The sequence below is a fragment of the Strix uralensis genome, chromosome 1 (genome assembly GCF_047716275.1).
Source record: "Strix uralensis isolate ZFMK-TIS-50842 chromosome 1, bStrUra1, whole genome shotgun sequence".
NCBI classification, from domain to species: Eukaryota; Metazoa; Chordata; class Aves; order Strigiformes; family Strigidae; genus Strix; species Strix uralensis.
Genome location: NC_133972.1, coordinates 54310655 through 54338461, shown reverse-complemented (window position 1 = coordinate 54338461; position 27807 = coordinate 54310655).

Below are 27807 nucleotides of genomic sequence, written 5' to 3'. Positions count from 1 at the left end.
TCCATCAGAAACTCAGTTATTGCACCTCTTTGTCTACTCTGAAATGCCTGCATTTTAAAATAAACTACTGCAGCCCTCTGATGTGATGAAATCTAGTCACCACATCTCTGCTGTTACTCTGCTGCATGCTTCCTTCACGTTCAGGAGCACAGCAGAGCTCTTTACACCTCTCTCCTGCCAGATGAGAAGAGGCTTGTTCTTGGCTGGCTTGTGAGTAGCGTAAACCCACATCTTGTAATCTGAGATCTCCTTGTAGTATGAGAAAGAACAGGATAGGTCACACATTCGTACAGCGGAAGGATAAAGGAATAACTTTATGACTCATATATGCAGTTAGGAAAAAACAATGGGGCAGAAGTGACTGAATTAAGGCTGTCCTGAAATTTGTTTTTTTCTAATTTTCTTTCTGAACTGACATACAATTATATAGCCAGAATAATGTTGCAGACAGAGACAATTTATTTTGTTTTCCAAAAGTGACACCTAAGGAGAAAGAGATACTTCTGGTATGAAAACAGATATTGGCACTTAGTGACTCTGAAGTGGCCTATTGCATGCCAATACATACACAACTTGCACAGACAAGTGCCCATTGCCACATGTATGATTTTGGCAGGTGTGACACAGATGCATGTCTTTGAATACTCACTGCAACCAAATCTGTTACACATTTAGGTGAGTTTTCCCTCAGGTGTAAAAACTAGGGAAGTTATAGCACAGCTTTCAGTCTGACAAACAGTTTTGAATTTTACTTTGTGGCTTTCCCATTACAGCCAATGCAAAAATAGACTTTACGATTTACTTGTACTACCAAAAGCCCCCAGCAGTCATTAGTTACTTTATATTTCAAAAATTTCAAGTTCATCTGTGTAGTATTAGTGGTTTAGAAAGGGGGATATTGAGAAGCAGGGGTAGAATAAGTTTGGTCCAAGCCTGTAAATATGTCTGATAGTGTCCATCACACCTAAACGCAGCTATCTAAAATATAGGGTCTGGTTCACCAGGCTCCTGCTACAGCAAGGGTAGGTCTCACTAAAGGGTAAATTATCCCATCCTAAAATTGATGTCTATGTAGCAATTCCAGTTGAATGAGCTTAGTCAAAAAGCCTATTATGACAGTGCCTAAGCAGTGTATCCTACCTCTTTTCCAGAAGATGTGATTTTAGGAATCCCAGTCTTCAGAAGACAGTTTGGCTTTCATGAAGCCCCTTCAACATATGTTACAAAATCAGTATTTGAATTAGCCCTCTGGAGACAACCTGAACTTGCCAGAGCAAATGAACACAATACACTATACAACTACTTCCTGTCTCTTAATGTTATATTTATGCAATTTGTTTGCTGGATTTTTAATTGCAATTTAATTTTTTGTTGTTCTTTAATCAAAACCTTGTTTTGTTCTATGCAATGATGAGGGAATCTAAGAGTCACTGGATCAGACTTGTAGATTAAGCCTGTGCTATTCTAGCACAGACAGAAGAAATATTTTCCATATAAGGCCCACACTGTAAAACTGGGAACAAGAAAATAAACTGTATGGGAAGCAAGATTTCTGAAGTTACAGCACCAAACAAAATTACACTGACAGGAATTTTTTAGAGCAGATAGCTAAGGATGCTGGGATTTCCATGTTGTTCTGGATCTTCTATCTCACTTTTGGAACTGTCTATTTACTACACAGTGTTCAATATTGTTAAAGTAGCATTCATCCTGCTCTCTAGAGCTGAATCACCGGTGGTTTCTTCTGGGACACCTCACTTCAAATTGTGCTTTGAGCAGAGGTTACTGAGCTGCTGGTGGTCTGATTGCAGTTTAAAGTATTACTGCAAATCTGCCTTTCCAACTCAGAGGTATGCTATATACCTTCAAGGTGATATTAATACCAGAGCTACCAGAAACCACAAGAAATTATTGTGGTTTGCAGCTTCATTCCAAGGTCTCAACTCAATCCAGATGTATGATTCAGGTCTGCATGGTTTTTCAGGAAACCTAGGCAAAATTCTTCAAAAAAATGTGTTACTCCATGGTTTGTGACAAAAAGAAAAATAAACAAACAAACAAAAAACAACAAACAAAAAAACAAACCCCAAACAATGGCATTTACAAAAGGAGGAAAAACCTGGTGGCTTTAACCAAATTTCTGTATGCAATTTGTGTATGTGATATACATCCTCATACAATATGCACTTTAAAGAGCTAGAAACAAGTAAGGTGATGTTTGTAGGGAGAAATAATGTGTTTCATTAGAGCAGGTGATCTAGTTAGAAAAAGCTTGGGGCATACAAGCTCTTCACCAGGCCTGAAATGGAGACTGCAAACTTCAAAGCTCCTGTCAGATATGTGAAATGGCTTGACTCTGCCTGAGCAACAAGCACAAAACCTACCCATCCAAAAGGCCCTTCAAGGCCACACCATCAGCATCCTCCATCCTACATCTATTCCTCCCTGGAGGCAGCATGTTTCACCCCATGCCTGACCTGGTGGAAACCACCCAGGGGAAAGGGAACAACCACAGTGCACTGGGGTGAACTTCCACAGGCAATGAATACCTCTGATCAGAAGGAGAGCTTTTCTCATGCAACAGCTGTTCTTGTCCTTCAATCCTGGTTCTCAAGAAAAATCTATAAAATATTTTAAACTGGTGGAACTCTGCTGGATGTTACAAATCATTCATTTAGCTGGTTATTTAGTTCAATATGATTCCCTCTTCTAACCTCACTCTGACTCCTGCTCTCTCTCTTTCCCTTGAGGTAACTACGTTATCACCTCTCCATCTGCAGTTTTCCACCCTTCGCTCCACAGTAACAAAGTTTGTATGCAGGTGGGCCTTCCAATTACCATATCTCGTGAAACATGAACAGGTTGTTCCCAGTTTGCACTCAGCTTTGTCATGTACTGCCTCTATTTCAAATCTCAAGACATAGGAATATCCTATCTGCCTTGGAAGTCTGTTCTACAATATGATCATCCTCACAGATACAAATTTGTGTTTTTCTCTCCCCTTTCAATGCCTTTCTTTGCTTTGGAAGAGCCCTTGAATATCCTATGCATGTAATTCAGCAAAATGATCATGCTATCTCTCACTATAAGGCATTGTCTCAGTCTCCAAAATCTTTTTCTGGCTCTTTTCTGCACCCTGTGAAGTCACCAGACCAGGAAAGGGCTTTGCAGGAGTAGCATGATCAGTACTATACTTAGATTTGTAACTCCTTTTCTAATCTTTTTACTGCTCTTCCTTATACTCATATCATGTTAGGCCATGTTAGGTCTCCTTGCTCTACAGCCCTGCTATATGGAGTTGTTTTCAACCACAGAAACCCTAAACAGTTTTCACTGCTTTTAGGACATGACCTCTGCTTTTGTTGTATAGCTTTGCTCCTTACTGGAAAATTCAAATTCTATCATATTAAAACAGACTAACAGCTCTTGATCATTTTTGTAATTGAATCAGGCTTTACATGATATGAAATTCAGATTAATAGCTGTCCAACCCATCCAATAGCTTTTAAAATATCACCAAATTAACTTTCTTTGGCACTTTTGAAATTAATGTGGTATTTCAAGATTTATAACAAATAAGCATCAGTAAATTAAAGATTTAACCTGCCAAGTATTCAAAACAATTATAATAGCTGTTGTCCATCAGTTACTTAGTCTTTAACAGATTGCAGTCATTTTTCATCCTCATGTGATAGCAGCCCATTATCTTGCTCTTTCCTAAATGGAAAATAGTGGGTTTTACTAAGTATTTTATTTTATATCATTACTATCTGTCTTTCAAATAATGGTTCTATATCATTGCTTCCATTTCTCTTGTTCCTGATAGAGGTAAAATGTTTTTCTTTTCAGTGTCCTTTGCTTCACTAGTCACACTGGTGCCAGCTTGCCACACCAGTGATGTTTTCAACTTCCCTCTTCAGTGTTTTCTACTACAGAACCTGCAATTTCTGTTTATTGGCATTTTGGAGGGGATACTTGCTATTTATTTTCTTTATAACTTGTTCTCAGTTCACCACTGCACCAGAATGAGTTTTAATCCAAAGTTGTCTTGTCTCCTGACTGATTTCCCTAGCTATGTTTATTTTGTCCATCTAAGCAGCAGCTTTTAAAGAATTCCCAGGATCTACTCACATTTTTTCTGTCCACACTCTTCCTCACAGGATTTTCACTCATAATGCTCCTCAGCTGGACAACACCAGCTGGTTGAGGCATAGGATAACTCCCAGGTGGATCCACCTGTCTAATTGCTGGCCCCAGCTGCCAGCACCTACATCTCAGGGTGGTGGGAAGCTTCACCCCTGATGGATGAACCTTTGCAATGCCCTCTCTAGCACCATTTGACACACTTCAGTATATGGAGTTTGTCTTTCAGGTACTGCACTGGATGCTACTACAGTGGAGGCAAAGTAATTTAAAATTCCTCTTCCATTTTGTGTGATTCCTAAAGATGATAATGTTAAGCCAGAGAAATTCCTCCCATGCCCTAAGTGTGGGACTGATATGGGACAGGGGAAGGAGATGACTTAAAATTGCTGACAGATGATGCTCTGCAGATAAAAACAGAGGTACAAAGCATGTCCATTACAGCTCCCTTGCAGGGAGCTGTAGGATTTAGGAATATAAGAATTCCATTGAGGAATAAATTATTTTGAGACTCAGAGGGTGCCTCATTTTTAATTTTTAGCGGTAAATTCTCTTCTTGTTTCCTGCAGAGATCAGACACAAAAATAGTTTGTTTTCTTGGAAATTCAATTTTCCATTAACTCATTGGAAGATGGTGGAAGATGGTGGAAGATGCTCAGTCCACCCCATGGGCATAGCGTGCTTCACTTAAATGCTCATTAACAAAAGGAATTAGGGATGCAGTGCAATTCTGTGCAAAGTCCTACCAAGCATCTGTGATCCTCCCTCCCTGATACGTCTCCAAAACAGCAGATGGAGAGAAAAGGAGCTAAAAAAGTGTGGTCTCCCTGCAAGCAAGATGTAGTAGTGCCTGTAGTGAGTTAGGAGCTGTACTTGCATGTCTATAGGCAAGACAAAGACCAAGCAATTTAGTTTCTATCTGGGATGGACTAAGAGCCTGCTACAGTGGTATTTGGGATTATCCTGCAGAGACATTCCCGCACAATTTTATGCAGTTATCACAACTCTGGAGCTCCTAGGCAGGAGCAAACACACAGGCTCATTAGCACATTACAAACTGACAGGTCTGGGTAGGTCAAATGACTGGGTAGGAATAATTCTGTCTACCATTTTTATGTGATCTCAGAGCACACACTCAAACTGTGAAAAATTTACTTTGTGATATAGTAAAGTCTAAACACTTCGAACATTTTTAAAGTTTCCTGAGGCTTGTCAGAATCCTGTCCCATTTTATTGAGTAGCATGTTTAACTTTATGAGTCTATCAGATGAATTCTAAAGTAAATAATATTTGAACAAGACGAAGAACATAAAGTTGCAAAATAAAAAGCTTTTTTTAAAGCACCCTATTACTCTGTTCAAATACCCCAGCATTAGAGTGCTTGGAAACCTCTTAGAACTAAGTGTGCATTTTTAAATAACGTAAATTGTTCAGGCTGCAGTTACCAAATTCCAGCTTGACACTGAGCACTTAAAGAGTTTAGAGAATCCAGACTCTCTTATCAGCTTGCAGACAAGGGCACTAAATGTCATGTGGGCTTCCTTTTGGCTTGCAGCCACAAGCTGCACATAGTATTTAATGTAGTCTCTGGTTCTTAAAGTATTAGGAAAACCTGAAAACAAAGTGCCTGACATTAGTGAAATTGGTGCTGTCTTTTGACATTCTACAGTATGCATTTCTGGTTTAGCATGCTTCCTCAAAACTTCCCTAAAAACAGAGGTGGGGGGTTACCTGTAACTTCTTCACAAGATACAGAGAAAATTTTCAGTGAGGTTCCTGGAAGCATGTGTTCCCGTTTTCCATCCATACACTTAGTATGTTGATTAAATAGCCCACTTTGCTGTGTTTCATGTCCCACAGTTTACCAGAGAATAAGATATGGATCATATGCATTACACTAATTATTGTGGCATTTCTTTTGTACATAGTAAAATATTTTAATTATGGAGTTAAATTCAACATAACATAAAGCTTAAACATAAAAAAATAGTAAGAAAAGATGGTAAAATCATTAAATCTGTTCAATATACTTTTTATTTTTAAGAATTAAATTTTTTACATCATCAGATGCATAATATTATAGAAAGGAAAGCATTACTCTGAAAAGTTAGTTGTCATCATCAATAAGTATTTACCAAAAGACTGGCATAAAAAACCTACAGATAATAACCTATGTTAAAATCAGTTAGACCAATTTAATCTCAGTAGCAGTATTAGAATGAAGCATTAGGAAAAAAAGGTCAGAGAGACCCACTCAATTATAAATTACAAGAGGGGGAAAAAGCATATTATTCTTAATGCAACTCTAACCATGAACACTCCTCACAAACACTGGCATTTCCAAAGGTTCTGTGAAAGTAATATTCCAGTTTGCTTCCAAGAACCTCTGTGATATTTCTGTCCCCTTTTGAGCATGGTTTTATCAGATCTATTCCATAATTTCTGCTCTGTGTTTACCCCAGACTAGAGTCTCTTGCACCTAAGATGCTTCACAGCATCCAGACTTACTCTAGCCATAGGATGGCCCTTGCTCTATAATAATGTAGGTAAATTCTCATTTCTAGTCATGGTTATCTACATTCCTCATATTTGGTCTCTCTTCAGCAATGACCTTTGCCTATATGAAGATATTCACCCACTTCTAACCAAAGGGAGCCCAGATGAGGAAAAATTTTTGGACTTTCATGGGGAAGTGCTTTTGGGGCAGTTTCCCACACCTCAGTCTACAATGCTACTGCTGCGTTGGGGCTGGCCACGAGGGAAAGGTGACATTCCCAGGTAAACATCCTGTAATATGCACCTCAGGTGACAACGTGTTGCGTGATGTGGAGGGACATCCTTGAGGATCTGGAGAATATCCCTCAGGTCCCTTCTCGGGCTGGGATTTGGATCCTGCATACTGAGGTAAGAGAACCTACTATGTTACAAGTAATTATGAAATTATTCAGCATCCTGTATTTTTTCATGGTGCCAGCCTGACCAGAGCCCAATGCTGAGAGGCTGCCTCAAGGACCAAAGTGGCAACAGCATGGACACTATATGTCTTTCTGGGTCCCTGGTCCAATATCAATGGCATCAGTGGCATCCCTAAGCCTCATTTCAGCTGCTCCAAAGCCTCCCACCAGGCTTTAGCCTCACTTTTATGGGTTCCAAGGCATCTCAACTCCTCCAGATCTGGGAAGTCATCCCTTGAGAATCTGAAGGTCTCAGAGGAAGTTGCCTGAGCTGTAGCCCCATGCTGCCTCCCAGCCTGGCTGCGAGCTTGGTGCTGTGCTCAGGCAATCATGTGGCATGGCAGTCCCCAGCCCCAGTGGCCCTATGCCACCCTCCATCGCAGCATTCCCCACAGATGGCCATAGGCACCTAAACTGGGCTAGCTATTGAGAGTAAAATAAAATAAAATAACATAAAATACAATAAAGTTCATTGGGGAAGCCAGTTCCAGGGGTAGTTGCATCCTAAAAGAGGGTTCTTCCAAGACCTTTGGGCACTATAACCCAGATGCAGAAATACAGACTGAGCATTGTGTTTTAGCTCAACCAGAGGGTGAGCATCTAGCTGTCAGCTGTGTCTTATGCAAGAAAGGGAGTAATTGTCTGCATATACAAAACAGGCAAATTTGTAGGAAAATTGCATGTTCTGAAACTGATTTTGTTGAAAACCTGTATTTCCTTTCCACATATGGGTTTCTTACTTTCTTTTATGCATTTTGACATTATGTACACAAAAGGGCTTTAATTCAATTACTTCTCTCAGTATTAAATTATTCTGACATTGTTTATTCCATTACTACTTCTACAAATTTGAGGAGGGCTGAACACTGGTTTTAATTCTGTCTGTCAGTTTCTGATTCATTGCCATTGCAATGTACATCATTTGAAGTGGGAAATATTAGCAAAAGCTGGAAATTGCTCAAGGACATACTACTGGATGCACCCAGACTGACAATCTGGAGAGAGAGGGGAAAAAACAGTTATTCTGGCCACGAAGCCATCCTGGTTAGAAGTAGGTCTGAACAGAACAACAGAAGTGAAACATTTATATTTGAATATAAAAGCAAAGTTAACAGCAACACGTGAGGTACAAATTGAAATTGAAGCCAACTGATAAAATGGACAAAAGGTAAAGAAATTAATGAAAATTCAGTTGTCAGTGGCATTAATAAAGCAGTGTATAAAATGTGTCAGGAAGAAAAGGAGCTCAAACAAAGTGTCTGTGGATATTTAATAGGTGCTTTTGCCTTCAGAACAAAGTGGGAGATCTGATTCAACTCATAGAACATACATTGCACTGGAAAGCTAATCATCTTTTGGGAAGGAGGATTCGAGCCAGGATCTACTAAAATTAAATGTTCTTAAATCAAAAGGACCAAATATTTTACCCCAACAGGTCCTAAAGGCTGGGGAATTGCTGAAATTAATACTTCAGGAGTAAACACATTGGCATTTCCCCTGGCTTTGATACATTCTTACTTTTCCAAGACTGAAAAAGGAGAGGATCTACCCAGGAACTGCTACATTGCTTCTCTACCCAAGCAAAATAATGGAACATATTCTCTATCAAAAAAAGATTATGAGAGTAATATAGAACCAGCATAGGCGTGTACAGTTTCATGGAGCACAGATCTTGTCAAACAAACCATTTCTGTTTTGGAGAAGATGACATTTCTTGTTGATAAAGGCAACCGTGTTGACTGATGCAGTTTATTTGAGCTTCTCCAAAGTGTTTGGTTTGGTACTACACTAAATTTTAACTCAAATATTTATACAGAAATAAATGGGCACGCCTGAGATTAAAAATCTGGCTCTCTTGTGATCTCTGCTATGTTAGTATTTTTACCAATGCAATGCAATGGTGTGAGCAGCAGGGCAGATACCAAAGCAATGCAGGCAGTGACAAAGCAGTGCCAAGGGAGGCTCACAGCAGGTCAGTGTGGTCACTTCAAGAATGAAGAAGCTGCAAGGGGACCCACCCGTGGTTGATTCATCATGGCAAAGATGCCTGAGAGTGGGGAGACTGTTTGATGCCCCTCACAGACAGCATAGGGGAGCCAAGGGCTTCCTTGCACTTGTCACTGCATTAAGAATCAGTGGCTGCCAATAAGGAAGATAAACTAAGCTTGGCCTGACTTACCAGAGGTGGTAGGCTCATCACCACCTGGGGTCTTTGCAATGAGATTTGGGCCAGTGTGTGTGTCTGTGCCTCTGTGTGTTAGAAACGTGCATGAAGTCAGCTTTTAGGAGGAAAGAAATCAACCTGTGGATATAGGGGGTCACGTCAGACCACCTGAGTAGTTGCTTGTGGGCACCAGCTTTTTGAATCTGTGAGTTGCTTTCCAAGTCCTGATGGCTTTTATCTCAAATGCTCTCACAAGCTGAATTGTGAATATAAATGAACATGGTAACGAGGTCTGAAACATTTCATGTAAGGTCTAAAAAATGTAACTCAAAGTCAATGTAACATACATATTCCATACAGGCTAAAAAATCACTTTTTTTCTTTTAAATTGGCATTTTTACTTAAATATTCTAATCTTGTGAATTACCATAGAGCTAAGAAAGATATGTGAACAATTTAAAAGATATATTTGTACATGTACAGGAATGGTGAAATCTTTGTCACTTTCATGTTTAAATATGGTGCATTAATAGCACAGGTTAGCCTGATGCACTCAAAAGTGCATTTTTACAGCCATTTCTGTTTACATCAAGCAGCTACAATGTCAGTAGAACAGGTGCTAAAATCTTATATATAGCTAAACGTGGACTAGCTATGGAAACATCATACACCTTTTCACAGTTCACATATTGTTACTGTTAAAAAAATAGAAAAAGATATGTGAACAGAGCTGAATCAAATAGCAACGCATGAAACAGAAAACAATACACGGTGTAATTTCCATGATTCTGGATTTTAAGGAACAGCTGTCTTACACACGAGGCTTTGCATTTGCAAACACAGTAGGATAAGAATAATTTCCTATTTCCTGGGACTGCTGTGTTTAATTTTTTCATTCCTACAGCAACCTATAGCATTTTCAAGGGCAGATTAGGTCTGGATTTCTAATGCAAAGATAACATTGTTATATACCACAGAAGAACAAAAAATAGCCTCTCTTCTGCTTTGTCAGTCACCTCTAATAGTCAAAAATAGGTTGTTGTGGTTTAACCCCAGCCAGCAACTAAGCAACACACAGCCGCTCACTGACTCCTCCCCATCTCAGTAAGATGGGGAGGAGGATTAGAAAAAAAGTAAAACTCATGCATTACGGTAAGAACAGTTTAATGACTAAAATAAAATACAATAATAAGAAGAATTGTAATGAAAATGAATATAGCAAAATGAGAGAGAGAAATAAAACCTGAGAAAAAACAAGTGATGGCAATGCAATTGCTTACCACCCGCTGACCAATGCCTAGTCAGTCCCCGAGCAGCAATCCACTGCTCCCAGCCAGCTTCTCTGAAATCAGGACCCAGGTGGAGTCCAAGAAAGGTAAGCTGATGCAGATTTCAGGTTTTGTCAGAGAGATGCATCCAGGTAATATATACCAAGGACAAACAGCGCTTAACCTTACAGTATAAACCAGAAATACTTTTGGTTAAAAAATTTACCTATATACAAAGGAAGTAAACATTGGAATTTGAAGAATGTGGGAGTAAATGGGTGCCTTTTGCCATGGAGAAAGCTGGAAAAGCTTACTGGAAGAGTCTTTCACTCATGGCTGTTCAGTATGTGCTATCCAAGCATAATTTTGAATATACTTTGTCATATTGGTAAAAGAAGCCAATTCCACTAGGCTATTGCTCAAATGTTTCTGGAGTAAAATGCTTATCCAGTATAACCTTCAGGAATATAAAACAGTGCTAGAACAAAACAGCCAAAGTACATATGCTTGGGGTCATCACCATGCACTCAAATAGCATCCCACTGTGGTCACACCCTTGCTCCTGGGAACCTGCAGAGCTATAGATTTGGCAGTCTGGATAATAAATAGGCCAAAACACCTGCCTGATCATCAATGTAAAAGAAAAAAAAGTTGCTTAATTAAACAGTTCAGATGATAATTTATGATTTTCTGTTTAAGTGTTTAACAGATTTCTGCTCTCTTGTTTTAGATTTCATAAACACCTGCACTGGACCAGAAACCTGAAAGGAGGCTGTAACCAACTCCCGGTAGCAACTCTGCACGGACGACCAAAGACGTCCCTGATGGCTAACCCAGCAGATAGGTGTGAGCTGGGTATGGCCCATGGCAGGGCCTGCTCCTTGATGGATGCTGCCCCAGGTTCAGCTGTCTCACAGCATCCCCCCATCTGTCCACGTGTGAACGATGCCTGTTCAGAGATGGATCTCAAGCACTCTCCCCTGTACAAATGAGAGACAGTTGCCCTGGCAGGACAAAACAAACAGGCGAGGAGACAGTGACTATCTTCTGGTCTGCTGCTGCTGAGCAGCCCGCTGTACCATCAGAGGTCACAGATCTTGATCATAAGCCAGCATGAGTCTAAATTTCCACTGACTTTAACAGGTCATGATTTTGCACACATCATTTTAAATCTAACATGCAGACAGTATTTCTCCTTCTTTATTTATCTTCAACAACATTTAAAATAGGTTTATCCTGCCTATATATGTCAAAGAAGTTCCGTTTCAGTTCCCAATGCTTAATAAAGAACTATTAAATGCTAAATCAAGTATTGAAACCATATTTCTCAGCCAGATTTCACAGATGTATAGCATTTAATAACTTAAGAACTCTTTATTTCCTCTTATTGAATTTCTGTTTTCCTTAATTTTGGGAGTTAATTAACAAGAGCACAATAAAAGTGAAATGGTAACCATTACTTAAGCAGCATTAGCAAACCAGTCACCCTGAAGTGTCATTTAAACTGCTTTACTTTCTCCCTGTGAAGCAGGAAACAATTCTTAACAGGGCAGCTGTAACTTCATGGAAAGCTTTGCTTTTTAATGTACCTTTTGGTACCACTTGATTGTTTTCAGTGTTAGCTGAAGACACTCAGGAAGGATAACCTTAAGGAGCTGAGAAATCACATCTTTCTGACTTTACAATCACCCTGTCTGTGTGAAGAACTGCGGTTTAAATTTAGATCAGTCCAAAAGATAACTGTTCCTCTAGGCTCAATTTCACATTATTTTTCAAATAACTTATTTAATTACTCTTTTTGTTATGTTCTGCCAGGGTGAGTGACCTTAGCTAATAATCAGTTATTTTTTAATAAATTTACTACCCCATTTAATTAACTTTTTGTAATACTGTACTTGGAGTTATTGAACGGATTAGCCTGCCCCAGCTAGCATGGTTTCCTGCAAAGAAGAAGGTGAAGGAGCATGGAACAAGCCTTGTTGCCATACTGGGGCACAATGTTGAAGAGTAGTTTGTCTATCAAATCAAAGTTCAAAGCCCAATGTCTTAATACAGACTTAGTGTTTAGAGAAATAGTGGAACCAGTCGTGAGAGGAAAAAACACCAAGCTGCTTCATGATGTTCACTTTCTTTGATGTAAGTTTTAATCTAAATGGGAAAGTTTTGCCTTCTTCTGTGATGTGTGGTTATTGTGACCTCATCCTTAGAGGGGCACAGTGGGTAATTGCCATCTGATGCCCAGAAAATATTTATTTTAAAATAAAAATAAAACAAGCTTGATAGAAGAAAACCATTCCCCCAATACCACTGCCAGACTGGCTGGGAGGATCCTCTGCAATTATCATCTGCTTTCCCAAACCAGGCAGTGCAGCTTCTTCTCCCTTAATTCAGTTCAGCACTCAGCTTTGATTTCAGAAATCCTATCATCATCGTGGTTTCTAAAGGGAGCACAAAAGTGAGCAAAGCCTGCTTTGAATTAGAGAATTACAGAGAAATGCTGCTAGTTAAGAACAATGTGAGCTTATGATCTTTTTATCTTGGGCAGCTAGATTCCCAACAACAGCCAAAATATGTCCAGAGAGTGGGAACAAAGGTGGTTTAACCCTTTGGAGCCGTCCCCCTGCCAGGGAGCTGAACCCATTCTGCCACGCAGGTCTGGCAGCCAGAGCTCACTGTAACTCGGCTGAATTGTGGGTGAGCTCCCTTCTCACACAGAAAAAATTCCACTGAACCTATCTGCAGGTTTTCCAGTTTGTTTACATCTCCAAGGTAGCACAAATCCTGGAGGTAAAGGCAGAAAATCTGGCCAGCTGCCTGGATTCATGCAGGGCACCAAGGACAGCCCACCAAAATACTGCGCCCAACTCCGTCCTGCCGCCCAAGGCATGGCCCAACAGGGAGAGCCACAACCGGCTGCATAGCCACAGCCTCCTGGGGCCAACACATGGGAATCGAGAGGCAGCACATCAGTCTCATTTGAAGAGAAGGTGAATATACAGAGGCAAGCACCTTATGTATGTAGTCCTTTCTTTCACTCTTTCTTTTCACCTCCTTTCCTGTAGGTACCTGCTGTAGGAGTTCATAGGTGTATGCTACTTTCAATAAACTTCTCAAAGAAAAAGATTATGAGAGAGCTCTGCAAGTAAAATATTCCCCACAAAGCTGAAACATTTATAGGCTCATCCCTGCTTGCTTTGCAGTCCCAAAAGGCACAGAGCTGGCCAGCGTGAGCACATGACAAGAGAGGAAACCTAGTCATGAGACTCTGAAACTCATTTCATCTTGAACAGCTTCACATCAGAAATAAAACTTCATAGCACCTCCAATCATGTCAGTCCAGTGTCAAAGTATACATGGACTTGGACTGTACCAGTGTTCATAATGTTAATACAACCAAAATGAACCTGTGCTTCTTTTTATCAAGATAATATATTGGCAACTGCAGCAAAATGACCCCACATCTAGTGAGACTTTTTAATCCTCTTAGAGTTATAAAATGGGTAGAATTTTAAAATGTCTAAAGCAAGAGTTTTCCTTCCTATTTCACTGTTCTACCAAACAAAATCAGGAAATTATTTTCAGACAGATTTATATTGTAGAGCTGAACTTACATATTAGAAATTATATTTAGGAATCCTCTGAGGGTACATGTTGTAACATACCACAGAAATCCTGTGAGCCAGTATGGATTTGTAAAAAGTAAATCACACTTGACTAACCCAGTTACCTTTTTTTTGGTAGGATTAATATAGAGGAGAATCAGGAGACATAACTGTAGCTGGATCTCTAGAAAATTTCACGTGATAAATTAGGGACCCACTTCTCTAAATAGGACTTTGAGTGAATGAGACAGGAATGAAATCATTCGCTGAAATCAGATTTCAGGAAAAAAAAAAAGTGCATGCTTTCACGAAAAGAAATTCTGGACTTCACAACATGCAAAGTCCACCTGGCATTTCTTTCACAGTTTCCCTGATGCTGAGCAGGGCTGGGGAGCTGGTCCTCACAGACTGGTTGGACTTAAGTACTAACCCTTCTCCACAGGCCATATTTCTTATATGCCAAGTTTGCCTTGTGCTACATATTGTGTCCCAAAAGAAATAGTTTTCCACCTGTTACAAGGCTGTGTCCCATTCAGAAAGTAATATTAATCTCTAAATCTGAAGAGAATAAACTAAAGTACTCCTAAAGAAACAAAACCAACCCTACAAAACATTTATGAAGTCTGTCATCAAATTAAGCCTAACAAATGCTTCAGAGGCACTTTAAAGTTTGCATGCATCTGACTTTTTTTCCAGCTAGACCAATAAAAGAAACTTGACTATGCAGATAAAACTTTGCACAATACTGGATTTTAAAGCTCAGTCAACCCAGCCTTTTTCTATACAAAGAAATACTAAAACTCATCCTCATACAATTGTAGTGGCACTTGTCCTGGCTGATGACTGCTCTTGTTGCTGAAGCTAACAATAAACATTTGCTCATCAAAGGCTGCTCAGCCCATCTGCTTCCAGACATTATTTCCAGTTAAAATGTTGTCTGTGGAAAATAAGAAATTCATATGTGTACAGTAAAAATACTTGTGTATATGTGGGCTGTGCTCTGTGCAAGCTATAGGTGTGTAAAGCAATAAATATCTATTTACTGACACCATATCCGACCTCAGCCCAGGCAAGACCAAGACAGCACAGATGTTAGTTAACACCTGGGCCATGAGCAGAATGGCTTCCTGAGACTGCCCTGCTCTCCATGGAGACTCATGCAAATCTAATTTACATAAAGCTAATTAGGGATGGAAATGGCATTACTCTGTTTTGGGAGGCTAGCAAGAAACTTTAGCATTCATCCCAGAACCATGCACTGCATTCACCAGAGTTACTGTCATGGACCAAAATCTTCTTTGCACCTGGAGAATATGTGGTTTGATGCAGCTTCTCGCACAGTTCACTGAGGAGCACCAGCAGCTGCTATCCCAAACCAGAGGCTGAAACATCCTGGCTGTGGGGCAGCCCTATCTCCTAGGCACCAGAGGTATATGGTCCCATCTCCCTGTGTGCTCTGCATACAGCAGCACAATGATGGTGACTCAGGTTATGTTCAAACAAAGCAGCAAAGAACACTGTGTTGCCATCTCTCAGAAGCTCTGATTTAACATCATAGACCCAAGAGGGCACCTGTGCTTGTTATGCTGTGTCTGCAAATCCCACAGCACCTTCCCTTAGGAAGCCTTCTAGCAAAGGCCCCAGACAACTTCCTTCTCTGACACGGGAATACCATTTTGACACAAGCTGGATATACAGGTTAAAGGCTCATCTGGACACCCATAACTGCAGCAGGATCTGTCACATCCACACTGCAAAGAGGGCTGTACTTTGCCACAAGCTAACAGGCAAAATCAGTCAAGCTGTCCAACTTCCCCTCCCAGATCACGCTCTGGTCTCTTCCAAAGGTTCCAAAATGTACATGAGCTTGGGTTCAAAAAATCAGTGTGAGACACATTAATGCTTGCACACAGGCTTGCATTTAAGCTATAACACAGATGTCCCCAGCCATATCCCCAAACCCAGCTGTGTCAGCAGGTAATGCAAAGGTTGCATGATAAAGAGGAATGGCAGATGGAGACAAGCACGATATCAGCACTAGTCACATGTGTAGTCCTACCTCTGACAGAAACTTGCCTTCATAGATCAAACTGCCCTCATGCTGAGCTGGCCAAATTAAGTTTTTATACAGTCTTAACTGAAGTTTGTGTCAAGTTATGTTTCTGCGTGCTACGTGCCTGAGATCCCATGGCAGCTGCTCTTAATGCCTCAATGGACAAGAGACCTTAGATAACTAAGGGATGTCATATACCACTTCCCATTGCCAGGAGGTTGTATATATTGCACCTGCAAGCCTTCTCAGGGTCTAGCTGAGTCTGAAGACATTGGTCGTCCTTAGATAATGGAGTCACTTTATTCACAGTTTCCGCACCAAGCCCTTGTCCCTTCCATTCACAAACAACATAAATCCTTAGACAAAGCAACAGAACAAGACTCTACTCCATGTAACTCTAACTGACCAGCTGTAAACTTGGCTTGGAAATTAGAAGCTGATTTCTAACCATCAGAGGACTGTAGTTTTGCAACTACCTACCAGTAGGAATAGTGGAGGCACAAAACCTAAATGGTTTTAAAAGGAGGTTTGATAATTTTATGAACAGGACTACACAGTTGGTTACTGCTAGAGCTGGGCACTGGACTCAACCTGGAAGATCCCTTTCAGTCCCACGGGGAGAGACCAGGATGTTCTTGTCTGCTGCACAGTACCTAACCCCTATAAATATCAAGGATGTTTATCCCCTGGTGGCTAGGTGTATTTTTAATCCTAGACCTCTTTGCACTGACTGTAATTCAGATTGGCAGTAGGGCAAATAATTTCCCTGGTTTGATCTGTCCATCAAGAGCAGGAAATTCAGGTGATAAGCAGGATGCTGTCATACTCACTCACTTGGACTAGTGTTTTACACTGACGTTCCTTCCCACCCTCCTTCACCTCTGTACTTGTTTTATTCCCTCCCATACACGCTTGTCCTTCTGCTCTCTGACAGGAAGACACCCTGCATTTAATTGAGGGTTAGAGAAATTCTTCCTTCTGCCCACATATCTCCTGGCAATCTGGCAAGACTTCCCTCCTCTGGTTAGTTGTTCCCACCTCTTGCACCCTAGAGAGCAGCTGGGATTCAGCGGGGGAATGGCTGTCGTGAGCCAGGGCTGGGAAATCCCACTGCCTTTGCGCAGAGTGGTCACTGGGAGCCAAAGTGATTTCAAGTCATGCTTCAGAGACACAGTTTCCATAGCCCTTTGGGACTTGGCTTGGTGCTTGGTTAGTCCTGAGTACAGGGTTTTGGAGCACTGATTCTTAAGGGAAAGCAAGTTCCACCCAAAGGTCCATCTCACCCCCAATTGAGTTTCCAGGAGTTTGTCCATACACAAATGCAGCTCTTTTTTTCATTGTTGGCTAAGTTAATTCAATACATTGTGCATTTGTTACCAGCTTAAAGCACTTGAACTATTAGTTTTTACAAGCTGATACTTCTTACTTCATGGTATCAATAACTAAACTTCTACTGGATGTTATAGAGAGTTTTGCCATGACATGCGTTTATGTATTCATCATGCACTGTTCAATGCATATCTACTAGACCAGTTCAAAACAAAAGTACTGGATTTTTTATAGGTGCAATAGTCTTTAAAAAAAAAAAAAAAGTAAAGTGAAGAAGCAATAGGAAACATTTAAGTAATCCCTCCATCCTTAGAAAACAGCAGAGAAATTATATTTGCGATTCCCTTGTGAGAATTCTGCACACATCATGTTTGGTTGATAGGATTCAGAACATGCCAATTCCCAGACCAAAGCTCTGGACTAGGTAGGGGCAAAGGGAAATGCTGAAGAATCATTTTTATAAACCAGGGATTGTTATGAACTTCTGATTAAGTCAGAGTAGTATTTGCCATATGTGAGATCATTTCCAAACACAAAGGAAGGATGTCAACTTTTTCAAACCCATAAAGACACATGACTTCAGAAATGCTTGGGCTTTTAGCTGTCTTGTTACTTGACCACATCCACCCGAGGCACTGCTAAGTCACTGCCTAACTTTGTGGGCACCCCTGTTTGGCCATTAGACTTTCTGAAGCCATTGGAGCCCAAACATCTAAGAGCTAAGAGACTACTCCAGCTGAAGCACAATAGTTGAATTATCTAAACACTCATTTAATTGAAGACAGTCCATTCCCAGTTTTAAAGTCTAGAAGGGAGGGCACCCATTTGAAATGTGAAGACTGGGCTTACACCCCTCTGTAGTGGTGTCTAGATGTCAGCAGCATGATGCCTATTGCATCTTTTGAGCTGTGAGATGGAGTCACCCCTCTAAATCCCTCCCTACCCCAGGATGTGGGACATGTGGGAGTTGATCTGGTCTTGTGAAACAATGTCTTCAGACAGGTGAGGATCCAGGCCTAGAGTGCTGTTGGAGCCTTTATGTAGATCTACATCATCAAATGCTGTTTCTACTCTCTAGCTGGTTTCCACTTTGGTTTCTGTATTATTTTATGTCACAGGTGCTGGAAAGTTTGGCTTTGTCACAAAATACTGACCCCAGTATAACAGACACTGTGTGCAGAATATCCACACTGAACAGCACCCGTGACTAAAGTAAGTTAAATCTCAATCTACCCATTTCCTTAAATGCTGAATAAAATTTAGAAAAGCCCTACTTCAGCAACGGCAGTGGAATTGCAGTCACAGACGTCTATAGATTACCTCTCCAGCCATGTCTATAGTAACGCAAGCCAAAAGTAGCTGGAAGTTTACACTTGAATTCTCCAGATGAAGAATGTCAATTTAATTGAACCCAGATGATACCAATAAGGAGAAATCCTCTCTGCTACAGTAGAGCCCATTGAAAGCTGCACCCCCCAGCAGAGACAGTCTGCAGGAGATAAGGAATTCTCTTTGCTTGAACTTGGCCCATTTTCTTCCCTACTGTGATGAAATTCATGGCCAACCAACAGAGATGCAAGGAAATTTCCCTACAGCATAAAAGAACTTGGCAATCAAAAAAGTAGAATAAACAATGAGCTTCTGACTCCTGGAGGTAGCAGGAATGCTAAAGCAGTAACATCTGTCTCCTTACCTTTATGACAGCACTGAACTACAGTGGAGGAACATGCAGGGCACAGAGAAGTGAAAACATTCAGGTACTGCAACTCTCCTCTCCTGCTTCTGCTCCCAAACATTTTCTGCCCAATAGAGCTTCCCAACTTAATTTTCTGGCACAAGTCAGCAGTAGGATTAAATACAGGAGAACATCTGCTGGATTGTGTGAAGGGGAACAGCTCCATTGGCAGGTCATAGAGATCCAGGAAACACCAAAGCAGGCTTTTTTCCCAGAATTAAGGAAGTATGGTACAATAAATTGGGAAGATGCATCTCCCTTGTTCCCCCTTGCCCTGGATTAGGTATCTGGTTAGAAGAATGTCAGAATTACCAGTAGCATTTTTTTCTCATGGCAGGTTTTTAATGTCTAAAGTTTCCTCCTAACCTTTGCAGTGTTCCACACCATCAGTGAAGCTTGCTCCTCATTTGTCACTAATGATTATAATATAGCATATAGAAAAAGCTACAAGGCACAAATAGGTAGCAGAAGGTGTAGAATCAGTGTAGCGTACACCTTACATTTTCTTTTATTGTATGACTATATGTCAAGTTAGGGTTTAAGGTTGAAGATTCAGAATAAAATGAATCTAGAGTTGTTGTTTTGTTATTGCTGCATGCATGAGAATGAGCCCAGAGGGTTAAGGACAGGACCAATATTAGTAGGGTTGAAGGTCTTGTTTAATTTTGTTGTGTTTTTAATTTTTGTTGGGAAAGCATCTCGGATAGAAATGGTTTAGCTAAAGACTGCTAGGCCAGTAAAGGATTAGTATTATTTACACTCAATACTTCTTTTTTTTTAAAGTACCATAGACTAGTTTACTAGGTACATGTTAGTGCACAGTTCCAGAGTCCGGACCTGCCAGCCTCTCGCACAGGAGTGGGGTAAGGGTATTTTAATAATTTAAAAATCTAAAGTATCTACAGTTGTTACTGAAGTATCTTTGCAGAACAGAACTAGAGAAAAAGTGTGGGATCTTATGCCTTATGTGGCTTTTCAGTGAAGGGCTGGCAATATCTAACTCAAAGTTAGTGTCACAGTTAGGATTAGACTTCTCGAACCTAAAAAAATAGGTCATTCTTGTTTCACTCTGAAGAATATAGAAAAGTGCAGTGGGGACCCATTTTAGTGTTATAAATCCTTAGATTAAAATTTAGAGTTGCATTGGGCCCCATAAATGTTTGGGATTAGGACTGAGGCAAGTAATCCAGGTCCTAAAGACACAGGCAGGCACTTCTTGCTTCCTCCTGCAGAAGCCAGAAAGGATTGGCAGGGAGAATGGTATGAATGAACCTCTGGAATCCTCTAGATACTTTTAATTTGGCATACTGAAGCAATGAGATGGTATGGGTCAAGACAGATATTGGTGGTACTGAAGATACTATGAAGATGCTACATTGTCTTTGACAATATAGATCCACATCTAGGTAATTTTAAAGTTAAGATTAGGATCAGTGTTATGGAATGTAAAACTCTACAAATTAATTATTGCTGCATTCTACAGAGTCTAGAAAACAACTAATATATTAAGTAATACAAGTACTTTTCAGTCTTGTTTCATTTTTATGTAATGACAGGTCCCTGGGCATCCTACAAGTTTGTATTAGGGATGAAGAACCAAAACTGTCTTGAAGAACAAACTAGATTTGTTAAACATTGAGGAAGATGGAAAGGTTGGGAGAAAAACTGAAGCAGAGGGGCTCTGGGCATCTTATATTGTTTTTTGTTGTATGAATACTTCCTTTCTTTATGACTTAGAGATAGGATCAGGTTTTATTCTAGAAGAAAATACATCTAGACAAGCTACCTTTGCTGCATCTTTCAGACCCCGCATCATTGTGAAGAAGAGTGGTACTACTCAATGCTGTGTAATGTGGGGTTTCTCACCCAGAAGCCTTTCCAAACAGGTGGATGTTAAACTTAGGTTTAGTGTTTGAGAAGCTAGGGGATCTATACACACTATCACACAGGGTCCAGACAGATATAACGAAGACTAATATTAGTAGGGTTCTCTGCCCTGTGTTGCCATTGAACATAGGCAACAGTCAGTCTGGGTTTAAATTTCAGTTCTAGGACCTAATGCACTTTTCAGCATTATTACTGGGACATACTTCAGCAAAAATAGTACAAGACAATGCTGTTGCTAGTGATGCATCTTGTTGGGTTATCTACATGAGCCAGAGTACATTTCAGGTTAAGGTTCAGGTTATGGTTAGTGTTAGACAACCTAAAGCAGCCAGACAAGTTAGTCTTGCTGCACCCTGTAGGGCACAACAACACAGAGCAGGACTGGTGTTAGTGCACTTTTACAGTTACCCCAGGGGAAGTGAGGTCTTGGGATATGGTTAGAAAACCTACAGCAAACAGACAGTTTATTTTTGCATCAGCCTGAAAAATCTGGAAAGTTAGGTGTAGGACTGATGTTGGGGGGGGGGTTCTGGGGTTTGTGCTGTGAGTTAGAAGAAATTACCTGGCTACATATCACATTGGAGGTTTCAGGTGCTACAACCTAGTGCACTTAAAGACTGTTTCTGTGGTGTCCTCCAAGACCCATACTGTAAGACAATACTGCGATTTTATGAGGTGAAGGCCTTATGCTACCTCTGAACATCTGAATTACTGACTGTATAAATAGGGCCAGGGATAGGGTTAGAGCTAACACTATTATTACTGTGACTTTCTTCAGGGACAAAAAAGAAAGAGGGATTACTGGTGCTTTGAGGAACTTCTGTGGTGTCCTAGACTATGAACTACCGTTCTTCTACATTTCATGCTAAGATTATGATTTAGAGTTACAGTTAGGACCTAAAGCAGTCAAGCAGATTATTTTCACTATATAGGTCTATGTCTAGGAAGCTGGGGACTTTTTAAGAAAGGACTTCTGAAATTCAAATTTGAAGTCGTATGTTGCATTTTAAGGTAGCACTTTGTCCTATAAGAAAATCTCATTTTAAGGTTAGAGTTAAGGTTAGAGAAACTAACAGACTCAAAACTTACTCTCACAGAGCTGTGACAACCCAAGGATGAGTGATAGTGGGCTAGAGGGAGGGGTGCGTTTGGCTCCCTGATGACCTATCAGACTGAGGGAACTTTTTGTGGTCTGGGGATTAATGTAGTTAAAGTATGCATCCTGCAAACACTAAGGGAGAAGCAGCTAATAGCAGAGTTGAAGGGCTTAGACTGACTTTTAGTTTTTGAACTCCTATGTGGGTGCACTTCAAGCTAGGGTTATGGCTACAGAGGCAAGATTGCCAGACAGGTTGTTTTTGTTGCATCCTGCAGGTGAAGGAGCATCATGGAGAGGAGTGGTCTATGTGAAGTGCAGGAGCTTGTTTACAACTTCAGGTACCATCTGGCTTCTTGGAGACATCTCACCTTGAAAGTATATTGTGATTTTCATAAAAATGCTTTAAAACAATGTGAGGGGGTTAGGGTTGCATTTTAAGAAACTACAGCAGGGAAAAAGTCTGTTCTTGCTGTGCCTTCTTCATTCTAGGAAGATGGCACAGGATTTAGATAACCAAAATTGTCTCTGTCCCACACAGCAAATAACAATACAAGGACCAGAGCTCTTGTTCCCATCAAATTTTTCTGTGCTCTGCAGTACTGAAGAATAATAAACTTTCTGGCTGCATCTAGTTCAGTAAATCCACTCTGCTCCCTCCAGCTTTACCCCAAATCCCCACCCAAACCCAACCTGAAATACACTTAAGCAGGAGTTATTTCAGACTCAAATTAAGCCTCTCAATCCTTGTATCAGCTACCTCCACCCTTACTGCCTGTAGCATGCAAGATGGCACATCAAGACCTGGACCCCAAAGGCAGGTGGATGGGAGCAGTACCTTCCCTGAAATCATCACAGAAGGCCTCGGGGCTGCCAAACACCTCTTCTCACCTCATCCTTCTGATATGTGCAGGAACAGCAAGAAAAACATGTTTGGCTGCTTCCAGCTCAGCATCCCTACTTCCAACCAGAAGTCCCAACCAGTGATGTACAAGGACTCCCAATGTACATAGAAACACAAGGGACAGCCTTCAGCCCATCACCAGGTTTTCACCCTCTGCCTGGCTCCTACACCACCCCACAAGGAAGGCATTTGGGTCTCACAACCAATTCCTATCCATAAGCTTAGAAATAACCAAAAGTCCATACCCACCTGAAGTCATGATAAAAGGATCTTGCCCCTCAATCACCACTCCTCTCCATAAAACCCTCCTAGCTCTGCAGAAGGCATCAAGAATATTTCACTTCTCCAACTCAAACCCTAAACCTGACATTAATGTAACTGCCTTAGCAACCAAGGCAGTTGTAGACAGGACCATGTCCTGCCTTACCTGAGTTGTCTCTAACTTCTGTCCTTTCCTGCCTTTTTAGGAGCTGCAGGATGCAGCAAGCACAGCCCTTCTGGCTGCTTTAGGTTTTCTCCCTAGCTCTAACCATCACCCTGGCAGTTGTAAATATACTCTAAGACAGCCCCAGACTTAAGCCCATAAACAGATGTCTCTCTTACTATCTATGCCCTGCATAAAAACACTGTCTAGATGCTTTATACCTCCATATCCTAATTGTAATCCCATCCCTAACATTGTAACTTCCCAGGGGACCATAAACTACATTAAAAGCCTTGATTCCCTTTAGTATGAATCCTCTCCCCATCTTCCTGGTCTGTGCAGGATACAGCTAGTATAACTTGTTTGGCTGCCCCATTTTCTCTAACTCTGACCTGAAATGTGTTGCGAAATGCAATTACATAGCAGGACGCAACAGCCTTCAGCCCCCATATTTTACTGCCTAGGCTTTACAGGATGCTTCAGTAAAACTGTCTTTAAATGCATTAACTTCTGCAATGAGAAATCTACCCCTAAAGTGATATGTAGCCCATGGGGCCATCCCATTCCTGAAATCAGTTAAGTCAGAGAAGCAAAAGCAGCCAGACAGGTTATTCTTGTCACAACCTGTGGAGCCCAGAAAGGCAGGAAGAGAGCTGCTTTTAGTGGGGCACTCACAATCACATCAGGATTTACAGAAGTGGCTGGTCTCCTGACTACATTTGAGGTTAAAGCTGTTTAGGAGTCCGGAGCCTAAAGCATTTTAGGACATCATCACTGTGGCATCCTGCGGTGGCTGGACAGGGAGAGGGGATGTAAGAGGGGACTGTAGTACATCAATCAGAGGGTGTGCTGCTGTTTGAACTGCTACCCAGGTACATTTTAGGTTGGGGTTAGGGTTAGGTTTAGGATTTAGAAATCTAAAGCAGGCAGATAGGCTATGCTTGCTCTGTCAGGCAGATCAGAGAAAGTCAGTGAGCAGACACATGTTGGTAAGCTAGGTCCTTGTCTATCAATTTAAGATATTAGCCTAGTGATCCAGAAACTACTGTATTTCAAGACATAATTATTGTAATACTTTCCAGGGCCTATAAAGTAACATATAATTCTGTTGCTAGGGGAGCTGGAGGCCTTTCTCAGTCCCTGACAAAGTGACCTAGTGCTTTGTTGTACAGCCAGGTAGGGCAGGGGTAAAGGTTGGACCCCTTGTCTTTATGGTCAGGGAGCATGTTAAGGACACTGAAGTGTCCTGAGTCAAAATTTGATGCTGTCCTTTATTTTAGGGACTGTTTTCTGGGTATTTCGGATGGATCCAAGCAGAGCCAAGGAATCTAAGGCATGCAGGAACCTTTTAATTGCTGAATGCCCCAGGGACATGAGAGCTGGGAAGAGACAGGGTGTGTGTGGGCATCAAGGTGGAATATTCTGTTATTGAAGGGCTTTGTTTCCTGGTTATAGTAGGGTTGAGGCTGGGGTTTGGGTTAGCATGTGGGACTCAGTTGCTTTAAAAAAATACCTGCTTCTGATGGCCTCCATTTTACAAGGTACATGGTCCATAAATGCTGAATTGTTTTGTCTGCGAATGTCTTCAATAGTGTCCCTGATGGACCTAAACAACCCACCAAGCAGCAACCATCCCTCTGCTACCCAAGCCTCACTGTTCCCTTTTGAGCAGGTGGGTGCTGGCAACCCTCTGAGCAGACCAACCATGGCAGTGTGGGGGAAACAGGACAGGATAGGTGTCTCCAGTCTTAGACACTTCAGGACATAGGTAGCAACAAATGTCTCCTTACTGCGATACCCTGGTAAAGCCGTGGTTTTCCTTCCCTCCACCCATGCCTGCGGCTCCCTTGGTCCATCACAGGATGCCTCTCTGGCTTTCTTCCTGGGGTGGATAACCACTTCTGTGGTCCTCTCATTGCACGTCTGCCTGTGGAATTGGTGATGTGTGTTAGACATCAATTTCTGATTCTTGTAGGTCAGCAGGTAACCTTCATAAGTAAATGAGCATCCAAATTAAAGACAGGCATGTTTCAACAAGGGAACTCAATCTGATTCTGAAGGTGAAAGATCAAGTTTATTAACTAAGCCACCCACCTCCCCAGGAATATTACATGAATTAAAACCAGACTTCCTGGTCTTATATATGCGATGGCTGTCAACAGCATAAATTATGCCTAAGAGGTTTTAGTTGCTCTTCTGAAAAATATGAAAACTTCTTCTTTTGATTTAAGGGTTGCAAAGTTTTTTTAAAATTTATGTGTCTTCTACTTACAGACTTGGACAGTTGCAGTAAGCTGTTCCTTAAGGGCACAAAGCAGATATCCAGTCAATTAAAAGACTTTTTTTGTTGTTTAAATGAGAAAACATCTTTAAACTGTCTATTCAAAATGAGATAATATGCTCCAGCTACAGTCATCTCTGAAACCTACTAATAGGATAAAAATTTTGTTTAAAAACCAAGACTTGAATTACCAGTTTCTTTATAATCATTAAGGCCATTAGATCCAGATAGTTTATGCCACTTCTTATACAAACACTAAGTGCTAAAAGTCAAAATGAACAGCTGATCTCAAGTATAATCATTGTTGAAAGTTACTGCAGGGGCTAGAAATGCTGACAGTTCATTTGTAGCACAAAGAGGAATTACCATACCATTCGTGATTGACAAAGTTTGAACTAATATGAAAGAAATGACGTTCCCTTCAGTAGTCATACTGATTAGGCATCTTTTCACAGTACTTCCTTGAATGGAGATGAGCATTATTGACTTAATTCAGTTCAGGCTGGTGTAAATCACGACTAATTCAATTTTAATCAGTGGTGTTAGGCTAACACAAATAAGTTCCTCATTATATTTTCTCTGTGATCAAATTACTGCATGTGAGCTTCAGCATGTAATAATTTGTTCTACGTTCCACATCAGTGTCTAGAGTAAAAGGTTGTAACAATAAATGTAAAGCCTCCCACCAGAATTAATCTTGTAAGCTGCTTACTATGGCGAGGCTCACATATACTTTGTACTTGTCATGGAGGAGAGGCTGCAAATATGTTGAAAGCTTTCTGGAGAAATAGCCAAGCACTGACAGTAGTTCCCCAGTTCTTTCCTGAGGAATCTTGACAAAATTAAAAATAGCAATCTACATTTATTTAGTTGTTTATTTTAAAAGAAAATAACTGATCAACCCAACTGCAGCTGGGTGACTAATTTTACATGTGTGCTTGTGAATTATCTGAAAACACATCAAAATCCAGAAATTCATTCATTCATTAGTACTACTCACTATTACTTACAAAAACATTCTTCTGTGAATGCATTACTCTACTCTAGAGTGACAAAAGCCATCCTGAGACATAGAGACCACCTGAACAAGGACACATTAGAGACATAAATGGAACAACAGCCTAACCTACCAGGTCTCTATAAAATCACTTTCCCATTAAATGCTGGGTAATTTTGATCCTTATACATCTACTTCTGAACTTTTTCATTGCAATGCTACTTCGGGCACATGGGTGAAATGGCAGTCTGGAGCGCCTGGCTGTGCTCAGCGGGCTGCCTCCCTTACAGGCCACCTCCTCAGCTGCTCACCATTACCTACTCCAGCGTCCACTTTCAGGGAAGTTTTAATGTATGGAGTTCTTGTCTCTGATTTTTAATTTTGCTTTGAAAATGAGCCATACACAACAGAAATACACTTGCAGCCTTACCTCTGATTGTAGAAGTGTTTTGTTTCCAGCCAGATATTAAAAATGACCCTGAGCTCCCAGTTCTCATCCTTGTGAAGTTCTGGTGATGCAGATTAAGTGTCACCACGTGAGACCGCAGTGTGTGAGGGGTGTCCATCATACCTGCATATGCACATCTGTAAGGGTCAACAGCAAAGCCTTCCAAAATATCCAGAAGTGTGCACTTGCACTCTTCAGACATGGCCGTGGGACTCCATAATAACTTCAGACCCCCCATTTTGACTTGTGAGCACATATGAATGCACGACGTGGAGACACAAACGTGCTTTATCCAAATGAACTTGAGCAGTTTCCAATGAGGCCATGGTTTTCTCCCCGCTGGATGCAGTGGGAGAGCTGGCATCACCAAAACCCGCAGCTCCCAGTGCCACAGCAGGAACAAGTGAGAGGCACTGGGGTTACAGTGCACTGCCTGAAATCGCCGTCAAGGCAAACAAAAGGAAACACCAAGCCTGGTGTCCTGGAGGAGCTGGCCGGGTTTGCCAGAGTCATGGTAGGGTT